The sequence below is a fragment of the Callospermophilus lateralis genome, chromosome 9 (assembly GCF_048772815.1).
Source record: "Callospermophilus lateralis isolate mCalLat2 chromosome 9, mCalLat2.hap1, whole genome shotgun sequence".
NCBI lineage: Eukaryota > Metazoa > Chordata > Mammalia > Rodentia > Sciuridae > Callospermophilus > Callospermophilus lateralis.
This window is the reverse complement of record NC_135313.1, coordinates 58,701,052-58,715,642: the sequence shown is the minus strand read 5'-3', so window position 1 is coordinate 58,715,642 and position 14,591 is coordinate 58,701,052. Positions and strand designations below refer to the sequence as shown.

The window sequence follows — 14,591 nt, the reverse complement described above, 5'->3', positions numbered from 1 at the left end:
ATATTGAAAAATGAAAAGAGTTAAATAAAATTACTTTGTAAAAACCAAGAAAAAAGTGATTATTTCAAAATTAAAGCTTTATTGAACATATTTGAACTTTTATGTGTAACCTAATGAATGAATTTAGTGCTATACACAGATACTGAATCTCTTATTTATACCTGAAAATTTATATTTTCAAGTTGGCTCAACACTCCTAAAACTCCAATTTTATTTTTTGAGTTTTTTTTCCCTTGCAAAACATGGGGTCATCATTATAATATAACGGATTATCATTATTATTTAAGTTACTTGGTATTAATATGACCTGTGTAAGGGACACTCTTGGAAAATATTGGCCTTATAGGCTCAAGGCTCAGCATTATATCCGGCAATTTGGTGTTCAATAAGCTACTTGAATAATCCAAAGTTGGAGAGTAAGTATTGCTGTTGTGACATTCTTCTGTCTTCTATCTTTTTTCCTTTTCCTAACCTCTGTAAGGTGGTGGCTGACTTTTCAAGGAAAATGGTGGCAGACAAGAAAAATGGTCTCTGCCTCAGGGTCTGGTTAGGGGAAAACGTGTTAATCCAATTTGCAGTGCAAGTGGTAAGAGCTGAGACAGTCCAAAGGCTATGACAGCAAACCAGGGGACCCTTCCATTTAGGCTGAGGTCAGTTTCAAGAAGGGGATGCCATTCTGCTGGAGCCTGCTTACAGTTCTGTCTATGGATTTTACTGGGTCATGAGTTATCATGGACACAGAAACGGACAGTTCCTTCCTTGAACTTTATATTTATACATTACCAGATTTCTTAAATTCTGAACTAGAAAGTCCCAAGCTCCTCAACCAGAACTTTCCACCACATCCACTTTCACCAACAGGGTGAGAGAAATGGAGTGAGAAGGACGAATCAGGTTTAGCAACTCTGCCTTGGCAAACAGATCGGCTCTTTCCATTTCACAACGGCTCCCGCGTCCACATTTTCCAGAACACTGTCCCCGGAGGGAGGCGGTGGCTCTCGGGCTGGGGCAGTGGCTGGCCGCGGTGGGCAGGGTGGGGTCCGGCGCAGTTTCCCCGCGGCCCGCTGGGTCGCACTGTGTCCTTATGAATGCGCGCTGGGGCGGGCAGGGCGCGCGGCAGCCGGGGGCGGAGGTGGCGGCTCCGGCCAGGGAGCAGCTGCCACCCAGCTCATAGCCTCCTGGGCGGCGCCCGAATCAGAGCTCTTCCCAACCGCAGCAAAGTTTGCACACACGACAGCATATCCCAGGGGCTGGACCTCGCCCTCTTGTCGGGCTGACCTGCACCACCCTGGGGTAAGGGCGAGAGTTCCGGCCCGGGCAGCCTCCACGGTCTGCTCGGCTGTAGGTGCCTCAGCTGGCGGTCACCACTTGGGATGGCACAAAGGACTGCCCCCTGAGAGGGAGAGCCAAGAGGGGTCCAGTCGCGGTCAGAGCTGCTCCTCTAGCGAATTGCGCTCCTTCTGATCACTCAGTGCTGGTGAAGTGTGCTGCTCAATGCTTTCGCTGCCTTCCTTCCTTCCTTCCTTCCTTCCTTCCTTCCTTCCTTCCTTCCTTCCTTCCTTCCTTCCTTCCTCCCTCCCTCCCTCCCTCCCTCCCTCCCTCCCTCCCTCCCTTCCTCTTTCTCTCCTACTTGACATTGTAATTTATTTTATTAAAAAGTATAGTTTTTATGCAATGCTTCTTCCTCCAGCGTTTGATCTTCCAAGGGTGCTCATTGCTTGGGTGGGATGTGGAACCTCCTTCCTTCTAAAACCAGGGCTCAAAGTACCATGGATTCCTCGTGCCCCAACTTACTGACACGTTCAGTTAAAACTCGTTTAAAAGATAAGCTGAGTTTTTAAAGTGGAGAAATAAGTGCACATAGAAAATTCAGATAGTACGGAAGTCTCTTCCCAGGCCGCCACTGCTCATGTGTTCCTTCCTTTGATTTCTTCCAGAACACAAGTGTATAGTCATGCCCTTTTAAATGCTTCCTCATCCCAAAATTGCCCCCACCCCGACCCCTTACCCTCTATCCCATCATATATCTTGGAGTTGGCCTCACATCAACACGTGTGGATCCACAGTATTCTTCAGGAAGGGCTGCCTGGTTTTATTTTCTACCTGGAGACCATAATTAGTCAATCAATCCCTGATTGAAGAATATTGAAGTTGTTTTCAGACTTTTGCTGTTAGAAATAATTCTGCAGTGAGCATCTGTGTGCATGTGTCTTAGACTATGTGTGCAACTGTATCTGTAGGATAAATTCCTAGAAGTATAATTGTCTTCTTGAAGAATATGGTACTGGGAGTTGAACTCAGTTCCATAATTTTTAATTTTGAGACAGGGGTCTTGCTAAATTGCTTAGGGCCTGGCTGAGTTGCCAAGGCTGACTCAGGATCCAAGCCACTGGAATTACAGTTGTGCACCATCATGCATGGGAAATATTTGCATTTTTAAATGGTCTAGATCTTAACTATCTTCCAAAGGTAGTATCACTTCATATTTTCATCAATAAAACTCTCATTCCACATCTTATTAACACTAGGTTTATAGAGCTTTTAGAATATTTGCCAATGTATATGTTAAAAAAGTAGAATTGTCACAGTTTTAATCTGCATTTAATTTTGAGTGAGGTTTATTCTTTTTCACAAGAGTAAAAGCTATTTAAATTTTATGAACAGATGCTTCATGTTCTTTATGCTTATATGCATACATATTATGTGTATGAGTGTGTTTGCATGTGTGTGTCACATGATGCGTACCAATGATTTGGTGAACAACATACCTTAATATGTAGGCCCACAAGATTATGGCATAGCTTAGGTGTGTAGTAAGTTATATCATCTAGGTTTGTGTAGGTTTGTTCTGTGATGTTTATACAACAATGAAATTCACAGTGATGTATTTTTCAGAATATATCCTTATTGTTAATAAATGTATGACTGTATGTATAGTTTCTATTTTATAACCTACTTAAAAATATAGCAATATACTATGAAAATTTTCTCAGAATATTAAAATTCATCTAAACATGATTTTTAATTGTTGATTTTAAAAATTGTATGAATAAATAATATGCACAAGTAATTACTGAGAAAACAGAGCTTCTTGTGAACACCTCCTCTTTTTTTTTTTTTTTTTTTTTTTTTTTTTTATAAAGAGCTGGGATCTCACTATGTTGCCTAAGCTGGCCTGGAACTTTGGAGCTCCTGAGCTCAAGAGATCCTCCTACCTCAGCTTTCCAAGTATCTAGGACCATCTCTGTTTGTCATTATTCTTGCCTGGATCATTTTTATTTTTAACTCTCTAAAATTTTCTTTTTAGTTTTAAGAACATACATTTTAATGTGTATATTTGAAGTTTATAACATGATGTTATAGGATATGTTTTCCAGGTCCACCCATGTTGTGGAAGATGACAGGATTTCCTTTTATAAGGCTGTATAATATGCCATTGTACTATATGATATACACCATATTTTCTTTATCTGTTGGTAGATATGTTGTTTCCATACCTTGAATATTGCGAATAATTTTGCAATGAACATGGGAGTGCAGGTATTTTTCTGAGTTGGTAATTTCATCTCCTTTGGGTATATATCCAGAAAAGGGATTTCTAGGTCATATGATAGTTCAATTGTTAATCTTTTTAGAAACCTCTATCCTGTTTTTCAATATGACTCTACAATGTACATTCCTCCATGCCATCAGTGTACTAGGGTTCCCTTTTCTCTACCCTCACAGACATTTGTTATTTCTTGTCTTTTTAAAAAAAAATTTTTTAATTTTAGGTGGATACAATGTCTTTATTTTTATGTGGTCTGAGGATAGAACCCAGTGCCTCACACATGCTATGTGAGTGCTCTACCTCTGAGCCACAAGCCCAGCCCCTATTTCTTGTCTTTTTGATAATAGCTATTCTAACAGTGTAAAGTGCTATCTCATAGTGGTTTTAGTTAGCATTTCCCTGATGATTAGTGATGTTGGGCACCTTTTCATATGTCTGTTGCCTATTTTTATGTTTCCTTTGGAGAAATGTCTGTTCAGATCTTTTGCCTAATGCTTAATTGATTCATTTGTGTTTTTTTCTGATATTGAATTGTAAGATTGTGAACTCTCTTTATAAAGGCTTCCATTTACAGTACAAAATCATGTTTTACACAAACATTATTTGAACTTTGGATTCTTATCTTGAAGATAAGCACAGTTAAAAACATTTCAATTCTAGATACTTTCTACAGACGTTCAGTTACTGAGAATATTGTTGGACAAGTTATGAGCAGTGTTAGTCTGATAAAGTTCAGCTGGTTGGGAATTTGAAGAATTTCAAGGTTGGTTTGTGTTGGTGCCCTCTGTGCCTTGATTAAGACATAATCAGGTCAGAATCCATCTCCATTTTTCTTCCCTTAGTTGATTGTGCAGATATTTCTCTATTTTGCTTTGACAGAGAATATAGCAAAAAATGTTTTTAAAAATATATTTATTTATTTATTTTTAGGTGGTGCTGAGGATCGAACCCAGTGCCTCACACTTGTGGTAGAGGCAGGCACTCTACCACTGAGTGAGCCCCTTTTTTAAAAAAAAAAAAATATTTATTTTTATGAGCACATTTTTTTAAAAAAATATATTTTTAGTTGTAGATGCACATAATACCTTTATTTTATTTATTTATCTTTATGTGGTGCTGAGGATTGAACTCAGTTCCTCACACGTGCAAGACAAGCACTGTACCGCTGAGCTACAACCCCAGCCCAGCAAAATTTTTTAAAAGAAAGAAAAAGCCTAGGAAATTATTTTTACTTTGGACTTGGATTCGGATGAATTGTATGACCTCAAGGAAAAGTCCGTATAGTAAATTCATTTTCCTGAAGAATGAGTAGGATATTCTACTTAGCAATGATATTCAGATTCTGAGAATATAAATTTTAGTTTTGGGTTTTTACTGTGGCTAATATTCACAATCATGGAATGAGGAGTTAAACTTTCAATAACACAGTGGTGATATTAATTAGCTAAGACACTTTAGGTGGCAAGGAAAAGATATTCAACAAAATCCGACTGCTCTGGTTTGGACTTGGTTTTTCTTTGTCAAAACTAAGATTAAAGCTTGGCCCCAATATAACAGCATTGAAAAGTGGTGGGACCTTTATAAGGTAAAATTGAGTGGGAGAGGATTAGGTCATGATTCTCTGGAAGGGATTGATGATGGTCGAGAGGAGTGAGCTGATTCTCATGAGAGACAGTTGTTATAAGAGAGTGAGCTTAACTCTTCCCTGGTGTCTTGCTTATTTTCTTGTCATGCTATCTCTTTCTTATGAGCTCCTGTTATGAGATACCATCTGCCATGATATGACGCAGCCAGAAGGTCCTCACCAGAAGGACCAGATGGGACTACCTGATCTTGGACTTTCAGCCTTTAAAACTGTGATCTAAGTAAATATATATATTTTTTAAATAATTTACCCAGCCTCAAGTGTTTTGTTATAGTGACATGAAGTTGACTAAGACACTAGAATAAGCCCCCCAGGGGAATTTACTGACTTATATAGATGCAAAATCCAAGAAGGTGCTTCTGGCTTCAAACATGACAGAGTACAGAAATTCAGGTGATGTCATCAGCTTTGTCTTTCACCTTCCATTTTTCAACTCTTATTTTTATAACTGCTACCTGTCTTTATTCAAGCCTTCATGGTCTACACAATTCAAGATCTGAGAGGAAGAGAAACAACATTTAACTTTCAGGACCACATGTCAAATCTTAGGATGACTCAGATTGGCCTATCTTAGGGAATTTGCCTATTCCTGGACTAATAATTTGGGCTAGGAATACAGGGTGCTCTGATGGCCCAGCCAGGATGTGGGCTGGGGTTTGGGGCACCATGGTAGATAACCCCTTAGGGAACCATGCAGTCAGATGAGAGTAGTCCTGATGCTTTCAGACAAAGAGGGATGGGATGCCAGACAATCAAACCAACAGATGTCTACTACAAAGATTTTTGAATGATATGTGAGTGATTAGCTACCTATTAGCTGTATATTTGTTAGCCTTTGTACATATTTCTTTCTCTCCGTGAATCTACCTTGTACATATATTCAGCTTAAGCACCACTGAACAGAAGCAGCACCATAGTAAGCCTGGAAAAAATGCAGTATTAACATAAAATGTGTATTAGGCTGTGCATGGTGGTGCACAACTGTAATCCCAGCTCCTCAGGAGGCTGAAGCAGGAAGATTGCAAGTTAGAGGTCAGCCTAGGTAACTTAGCAAGACCCTGTCTCAAAATAAAAAAATAAAAAGGAGTAGGGATGTAGCTCATGGGTAAAGGGCCCCTCGTTTCTATGCCCTGTACTGCAAAAAGGAGAAGGAGGAGGAGGGGGAGGAGGAGAGGGAGGAGGAAGAGGAGGAGGAGAAGGAGGAGAGGGAGGAGGAAGAGGAGGAGGAGGAGGAGTGGTGGCAGAGGTGTTGGGAGGGGAAGTCGAAGAAGAAGAAGAAAAGTGTGTTAGTCTATAGAGATTGCAGTGTGAAAATGATTTTTCTTTTTAGCTTTGGTGAACATAGAGTCATTGTATTTATAATAGTTTTCCTTGACCTCATTCATCATATAATTTTAGAAAAGTTTTTAACTTTTTTTTCAAATTATAAAATTAGTAAACAGGGCATAAAATAGAAATGAAACTCCCTCTTACCTGCAGAAATAGAATAGCTTCTTTCATATCACTTTGAAAACTTCCCATGTATTTGTAAACATACAAGTATACTTTATATAAGCATATGGGATCATTCTCTATGCCTGCTCTCCAACTACCTTGTTTTTGACTGAGTACCATATTATAGAGATCTTTCCTGCCAGTACAAATTGAGTACCTTCATTCTTTTTTTGGGGGGTGGGGGGAGAGTCCCAAGGATTGAACTCAGGAGCACTCAGCCACTGAACCCCATCCCCAGCCTTATTTTGTACTTTATTTAGAGACAGGGTCTCACTGAGTTGCTCAGCACCTTGCTTTTGCTGAGGCTGACATTGAACTCTCGATCTTCCTGTCTCAGCCTCCTGAGCTGCTGGGATTACAGGTGTGAGCCACTTGTGCCTGGCAGCACCTTCATTCTTGTTAATGACCGCACAGTGATCTGTAGTTTGAATGTGATCAAATTTATGTAACTCATCCCTTATTGTAGGAGAATTTTAAGGGATTGTGCCAATCATTACTCCTTCTCTTATTTGCAGACAGCCTGGCATGGATGAAGGCTCTGTGGCTCCCCAGTTGGGTTGGGCATTGCAGAAGCAGTTATGCCATTAGGGATTTCCCAGAGGGAAAAAAAATTCCCCCAAGGCTGAATTAGAACCAGAATCTGATCCTATGACTCCCTCCATTGCCCTCCCTATGGTTAACCAGAAAGGTGGCTCATTGTTGAGCAGTTAGCAAGTGTTTCAGAAAACTGCAGGTGTGATGACTGCCTCTGTAGCTTGGGGACACATTCAAGGGACCTATGCTGATCTCACAGGGTGACAGGAAGCTCCCCTGGTGTCCTTTTCCTGTTTGTAAACAACCTCATAGATTTCTGGGCTATAATCAGAGGAGGGGTGATCACTTTACATTTAGCTTGTAAATGCTCATATTGGATGTCATTCCCCTAAGTGTCTGTCTGTTTCTTGCCACCTAGTCCCCAAGACTGTCCTAAAAGGCAGGATTGTGGAGATAGTGATTGGGATAGGCTGAAAGGCATCCCCAGGCAAAAAGAACAAAGAAACCATCCTCCATTCTTTGCCCTCTCCAATCCCTGAATGGTCCTTGGAGGCCCCTTCCCAACTCTCACCCTTCAACTTCCAGGCTGACGGAGCGGCTCCTGGAGTCTTGGCTAGAAGATGCCACGAGGTCAGACGACCCAGGTACTCCAATCAAAGACCAGAAGATGTTTCCTTCTCTGGGTTTTGCTCAGATTCCTCTCTCTGCTTTGTTCTTCCTTTATGGCTCTGCCTATTGTAATTCTTGTCCTCCCAAACACAGCTCTGATGTCACCATGAAGCGTCTCTGATCATCCCAGTGGAAAGGGATCCCTCATCTCTGCTGCCTGCACAGCCACTCATTATGTGTCTCCTGCACATTCTTGCAGGTGCTGGGTACAGAAGCAACACTTTTCCTGCAACAGAGGGTCCTCCTTCCCCCAGCAAGGCTCGGAGGGTGCTGAATGCTTAGCACTTGGCCCATGCCTGGTCCAGTTAATCTCCTAGTAAACGTTAACAATGTCAGATCCTAGGGGGTGTAGCTGCATAGGGATGGGTTGCATGTAAGTCTAAAATGTTTTACAAATTTTAAAGTCAGAGAAAGGAGAAAAAATATGTAAACAGACCCCAGGAAGTAGCATCTTACTGTGTTAGGGGCTGAATACAGTTCACTCCCCACTCCCTGAAGCCCATGGTAACCGTCTTTGTGGATTAAACTGCTTATATAAGTTAACATTATGCAACATTTGTTCTTTTGTGTCTGGTTTATTTCCCTTAGTATACCGTCTTCAAGGCTTATCTATGTCATGGTATTTGTCAGAATTTCATCCTGTTTTTAAAGTATATGCAGTGGAATAACTGTATATTACTGATGGACATTTGGGTTGTTTTCAACTTTTATCTATTGTGAATCATGTATCTCTGAACATTCATGTTCAAATACCCGAATCTCTACTTTCAGCTCTCCTGGGCATATCCCAGAAGTAGAATTGCTGGATCAGATACTAATTCAGTGTTTAATTTATTAAGGACCTGACACACTGTTATCCATAGCAGCTGCACCATTTCACATTCCCACCACCAATGTATGAAGGTTCCAATTTTTCTACATCTCTCCAATACTTGTTATTTTCTGTGTGTTATTAAAAAAATAGTAGCCATCTTAATGGGTATAAAGTGGTGTCTTCTTGTGGTTTTAATGTGCATTTCTCTGATTTTTGGTTCTGTTGAGAATCTTTTCATGTGCTTATTGACCATCTGTGTATATTCTTTGGAGAAATGTCTATTCAAATCTTTTGCTCATATTTGAATGGAGTTGTTTTTGTTGTTGAGTATACTTCTTTATATATTCTAGCTGTTAACCCCTTATTAGACAAAAGATTTGCGCATATTTTCTCCATTTCCTAGGTTGCCTTTTCAGTTTGTTGAGAGTGTCTTTTGATGCACAAAAGACTTAATTAGAGGAAGTCCAACTTGTTTATTTTTCTTTTGTTTGTGTTTTTATGTGCTATGTTCAAGAAATCATTGCCAAACCTAATGTCATGAAACTTTTCCCCAGTGTTTTTTTTCCCCCTCAAATTGTATAATCTCATTTGATCTATCTTCAAGTTCATTGATTCTTTCTTCTGCCTGCCCAAAACTGATTTTGAGCTCCTCTAGTGAATTTTTCATTTCAGTTATTGTATTTTTTAACTCTAGAAATTCAGTTCTCTCTCTCTCTCCCTCTCTCCCCCCCCCCCTCTCTCTTTTGATACTGGGGATTTAACTCAGGGGCACTTAACTGAGCAACATACCAAGCCTATTTGGTTCTCCTTATTTTTTTTTTTTAAATATATTTCTCTCTTTATTGATATTTTCTTTTTGCTGAGACATCATTCTCATAGTTTCTTTTTTTGGGAGTGGGGTGTAGGTACCAGGTATTGAACCCAGAGTCTCTTAACCACTGGGCCACATCCCTAGCTGATATTTTATTATATTACATTATATTTATTTATTATTTTTGGGTATGGGGATTGAGCCCAGGGGTGCTTAAGCACTGAGCCACATCCCTGGATCTTCTCCCCCCCCCCCTATATTTATACTTTGAGACAGGGTCTCAATAAGATGCTCTGGGTTTCAATAAATTGCTGAGGCTGGCTTGGAACTCGCAATCCTCATGCCTCAGCCTTTTGACCTACTGGGATCACAGGTGTGCACCGCTGCACACAGCTTCAAACTCTTTTAGTTCTTTAGACATATTTTCCTTTAGTTCTTTGAATATACTTAAAATAGTGATTTTAAAGTTTTTATCTAATGAGGCCAGGTTCTCAACTTCCTTAAAGAGTGTTTCTACTGACTTTCTTCCCATTCATGGTACATTTTCTTATTTCCTTGCATGTCTCATAACTTTTTTTGTTGAAAACTATACATGTAAAATAATATAACGTTGGCAACTGGGAATCAGATTCTATTCCCTTTCCTGGGTCTGTTGTTGCTATTTGATTAATGACTTTTCTGAGCTAATTCTGTAAAGTTTGTGTCCTTGAAGGCACATGGCTTCTCTTTACTTAGTGATCAGCAAGGTCAGAGCTTTCTGAGGGCTTTTGTGGGTGTGTACACAGCTCTGGGCATGTGTGCAGCCCTGTACTTACATAGATTTTCTAGATTTCCAGGAGTATGTTGGAGCTTTTCAAAGCTCTCTATGGACATCTCATTACCCATTTTCCTTTGAATTTTTTTTATTCAACCCAACTGTTATCAGATGGTTATGATGTTAAAGAATCGCCACTGATTGTTTTTTTTTTTAAATATTTTTTTAGTTGTAGTTGGACACAATACCTTTATTTATTTATTTATTTTTATGTGGTGTTGAGGATTGAACCCAGCACCTTGCACATGCTAGGTGAGTGCTCTACCGCTGAGCCCCCTGGAAAAAGTCTATTTGCACTGGGCAAATGAAAGACTACACTTTCAAGTGGGTTTTCTTCTAGAAAGGTAGACTAAGGATAGTTATCTGTGTGTGAGTTTGGATTTGGAGGAGCTCCAGCCTTATTCTGTACTCATCAGAACCTGCTAGGATGTTGAAATTATGGGGCTATTTTTTTATTTTTGTTATTGTTGTTTATTTATTTTTATGTGGTGCTGAGGATCAAACCCAGGGCCTCACACGTGCAAGGCAAGCACTCTACCACTGAGCCAGAGCCCCAGGGCTATTTGTTTTTAAGGCTACCATGGGTCAGGGATAAGGAGATGGGACTAAGGCAAGTAAAATGCCACAGAACTCACATTGTTGCTGAGGTTCAGCTGTTTTCTTAAGTAAAACTCCCTGGATTATTGCACATTTCTGGTTAATGTCCAAGTTCTGAAAAAGTTGATTTTGACTTTTTTTGTGTGTGTGTGTGTGTCAGTTTTCTCATTGCTTTCATGGAGGAGGGAGGGGATTTTCCCAGGTTCCTGTTTTGTGTTTCCCCTGATGCCACTGGGCCACATTTCCAGCTTTTTGGAGAAATATTATTCAGAGTTTTTGCTCATATTTGAATGGGTTTTTTTGGAGTATACTTCTTTATATATTCTAGCTGTTAACCTTTATCAGATAAAAGATTTGCACATATATTTTATCCTCTCCATTGCTTTTTTTTTGGTATGGGGGATTGAACCTAAGGGCTCTTAACCACTGAGCCATATCCCCAGCCCCTTTTGATATTTTATTTAGAGACAAGCTGTACTCTTAAGTTGCTTAGGCCTAAATTGCTGAGGCTGACTTTGAACTCACAATTCTCCTGCCTTATCCTCCGGAGCCACTGAGATTCTAGGTATGCACAACCACACCCGGCTTCCATTGCTTTTTTTGTTTTGTTTTGTTTTTAAAACACACTCTGCCAAGTTTTATTAAAGAAAAATTTTACTTTTCACCAGTCTGTTCTGGCATGCTTCTAATGATATCAGAATCACCTGGATCAATGATAGACAGTGTGCATACTCTGTAGTATTTTCCACATGCTGTGCCCAGTTCAATATTATTGCCACTGTAGTGATGGACACCAGTTTTGGCCAACATGGCATAGTACTCTATTTCAGATTTCCTTAAAGCTGGACAGTTGTTGGCAAGGATGACCAATTTCGCTTTGCCCCGTCTGATCATCTTCAGAGTTTGCTTGTACCCCCAGTACATACTTTCCACTTTTCATAACAAGCTGAAGCCGAGAGTTGATCGACTCCAGGGACTTTTTCGTCTTTTTTGCGGCCACCATCTTCCTGCTTTAGATGCGGGACGGCCCCCAACCTAGAGCAGCCGTCAAGATGGCCGGAGAGCTAGAAAGGAAGGAATTCCCACAATGCAAAGTTCTTTACGGCAGAGCCCGAGGACGCTAAGTTCCATTGCTTTTTGAATTTAGTTTTATCAACAAGAAGTCAGATGTTTGATTTTTGTTCATTTTAGGCATTTAGTTTTTAGGTATTATACAATTTCACCATAACATGTCCAGGTCGGTCCTTTTGTTCCAAGAGCATGAGTTCTTCCTCAGCCCTGGGAAATTTTCTTTTTATCTTTTCTCTCACATTCTTTCTTCTGGATATGCCTTCTGTTTCTTTTATGATTTTAATATCTTTATTCTCCTTCTGGGAGAACTTCTCCACCCCCACCTGTCAGCTTTCTAAATATCTCTTCTGCTCTGTCACTTCTGCTAGTTAGTCCCTTAAATGGGTCTGTAATGACTTTCTTTCCTGGTACTGGGATTAACTCACTTTACCACTGAGCTACATCCCAAGCCCACTTTTTAAAGTTTATGTTGAAATAGGGTTTTGCCAAGTTTCTGAGACTGCCTCAATCCTCCTACCTCAGCCCCCTGTACCCAGCTGACTTCTATTTTGAGGGTGCTCTTGTCTTAGTAGTACCTGAGTGTCACTCTGTCATAGTAAAAGTTTTCTCTAAATGTTTGGTGGTTTGTGACTGTACTAATTTCTGAAGTGAGAGGCCCAGAAAGTGTGTCTGAGAATGCGATACCTTGGGTGGTAGGGCAGGAGTAGGATATAGGGCTGGGCAGTGAGTCAGTGGAGTCTTCTGGCTAAGATGCTTCCATACCTCCTGGGTGAGGCCAACTATTAGAAGCACTGTCGTGTGTTTCTGGTCCAAATGCTGGGTGTGGTTGCCTCTGTACCTTGTCATTCCTACTGCTTGACGTGTGTGGGAGCACGTACGTGTGTGTGTGTGTGTGTGTGTGTGTGTGACCGTCTGCTTGGCTACTCCTACTGTGATGGCCCAACCAGCTCTGTTGGCCCAGAACCTCCTGGCAGCAAGGGCCCCACATAGCTTCCTTGTCTAATTTGGAGCCCCTGGAAAACATGCTAGTATATAGTCCTTTCCTGTGTATGTTTTGGGCTCATGAATCTGATTCCTTCTGTATGGTGTTTTTCAGGGATGTCTTTCATTTCTGACCCCCAAGGCTGCCTTTCTTTGTCACCGTCACTATTTCTGATTTAATTATTTAAAATGATTACTTGTCATTTTTAATGATTGACAGTGGGAGACGATAGGCTGTACCATGTATTCAATCTTCTCAGGTGATTTTTTTTTTTCCAAAATTGTTGAAATTTTCCTATGAACTAAGAGTTTAGAAAAACTACTAATTGCTAATCAAAGGAGGAGGTAGCTTAATATTTGTGTACTATCTTTGAAAATGTTGGGCATTTCAAACTTGGATGGCTCTGGTCCATTCGCTTGGCTAAAGTCCACATTTTCTTTGTCTACAGTTAAGGGCTACTTTGCTTGGAAGCTTTTCTGTTGAGTCCAGGTAACTTTTTTGCTAGAGATCTTGTGTCCTAACCTGAGATAGCACCTCCTTGGCTGGGGCACTGTTTTAAAGCTTTGCAATTTTAGGGAGTGGTCTGGGTGGGGTCACGTTCCAATTGCACCCCATAACTTTTCCCAGGCACTGACTGTGGTGATGGCTGCTGCTGTCTGCGGTTGGCCCTTCTGGCCAATGAAGCAGAAGGTGGCTTGTGCTCGCACTGACTCACCAGCAGCTTCTGGCTGAGGTTTGCTCACATGTTTCTAGACCTCTGGGGCTGGCATTTCTGTGGAATCTTTCAAGTTCATTCCTGCTCCTGAGGCTCACCCTTTTACAAGTGCTTGCTTGCCCTGCATGCCTAAAATGACAGAAGGACATCAACCCTATATGATAACTTGTCAGTGGTTGTTTTTTCTAGGATTTTTTTTTTCTGCACTAGTGTGTTATCACATCCATGTTTGTGTAACCTAATAATAAAGATACTTTGTATTTCTCTAGAATCTTTCCCCTAAGGAAATTTTGAACACCTAAGGATAGTAGTTTTGTAACCCTCATGATTTATCAGTTGGAGTTAAATGTTCCTTTGCTAATTTTAAAAAATTTTTAAATATGAACCGCTTCATGAATTTCCATGTTATCCTCGCACAGGGCCATGTTAATCTATTCTGTGTCGTTCCAATTTTAATATATGTGCTGTCGAAGCGAGCACTCCTTCTTTAAGGCAATGAATATGACTTTGAAGGCAGAACCTCAGGCTTTTAGTTTTACCATAGAACAAAAAGTACTCTGTATCCTGAGCTGTTTAGAAATGTGGCATTTCATACTTATCAGGGGGGTGGATATGTGTAGAGGCATCTTTCACTTTAATGGTATTTCAGTCAAATTGACTGCAGGCTATTTGTCATAAAACTTATTCTATTTCCCCAAGACTTTCTGATGTGAAATTAGGGTTATATTTCCCCATAGGGAAAATTCTCACAGAAAATTTCTTAAATTTTGTAAGGTAGGATTAAGGAATTTAGCTTTCTGTAGTCTAGAAGGATAGTTCTTAGTTGTGCTTGAATGTTAGAATCACTGGGAAGCTTTTTAAAAATACCAATGCTTGAAATGCAGACACTAGAAGT

At 40.3% G+C, this 14,591-nt stretch overlaps 1 non-coding gene and 1 pseudogene across 1 annotated transcript; both read right to left on the bottom strand.

The window, feature by feature from the left end:
* Positions 1-11,582: 11,582 nt before the first annotated feature.
* On the bottom strand, positions 11,583-12,004 carry LOC143407093 (large ribosomal subunit protein eL30 pseudogene; annotated as a pseudogene).
* Positions 12,005-14,070: 2,066 nt separating this feature from the next.
* On the bottom strand, positions 14,071-14,176 carry LOC143407683 (U6 spliceosomal RNA). The gene has a single exon (XR_013092425.1). It is a non-coding gene; the product is annotated as a U6 spliceosomal RNA (small nuclear RNA).
* Positions 14,177-14,591: the final 415 nt, after the last annotated feature.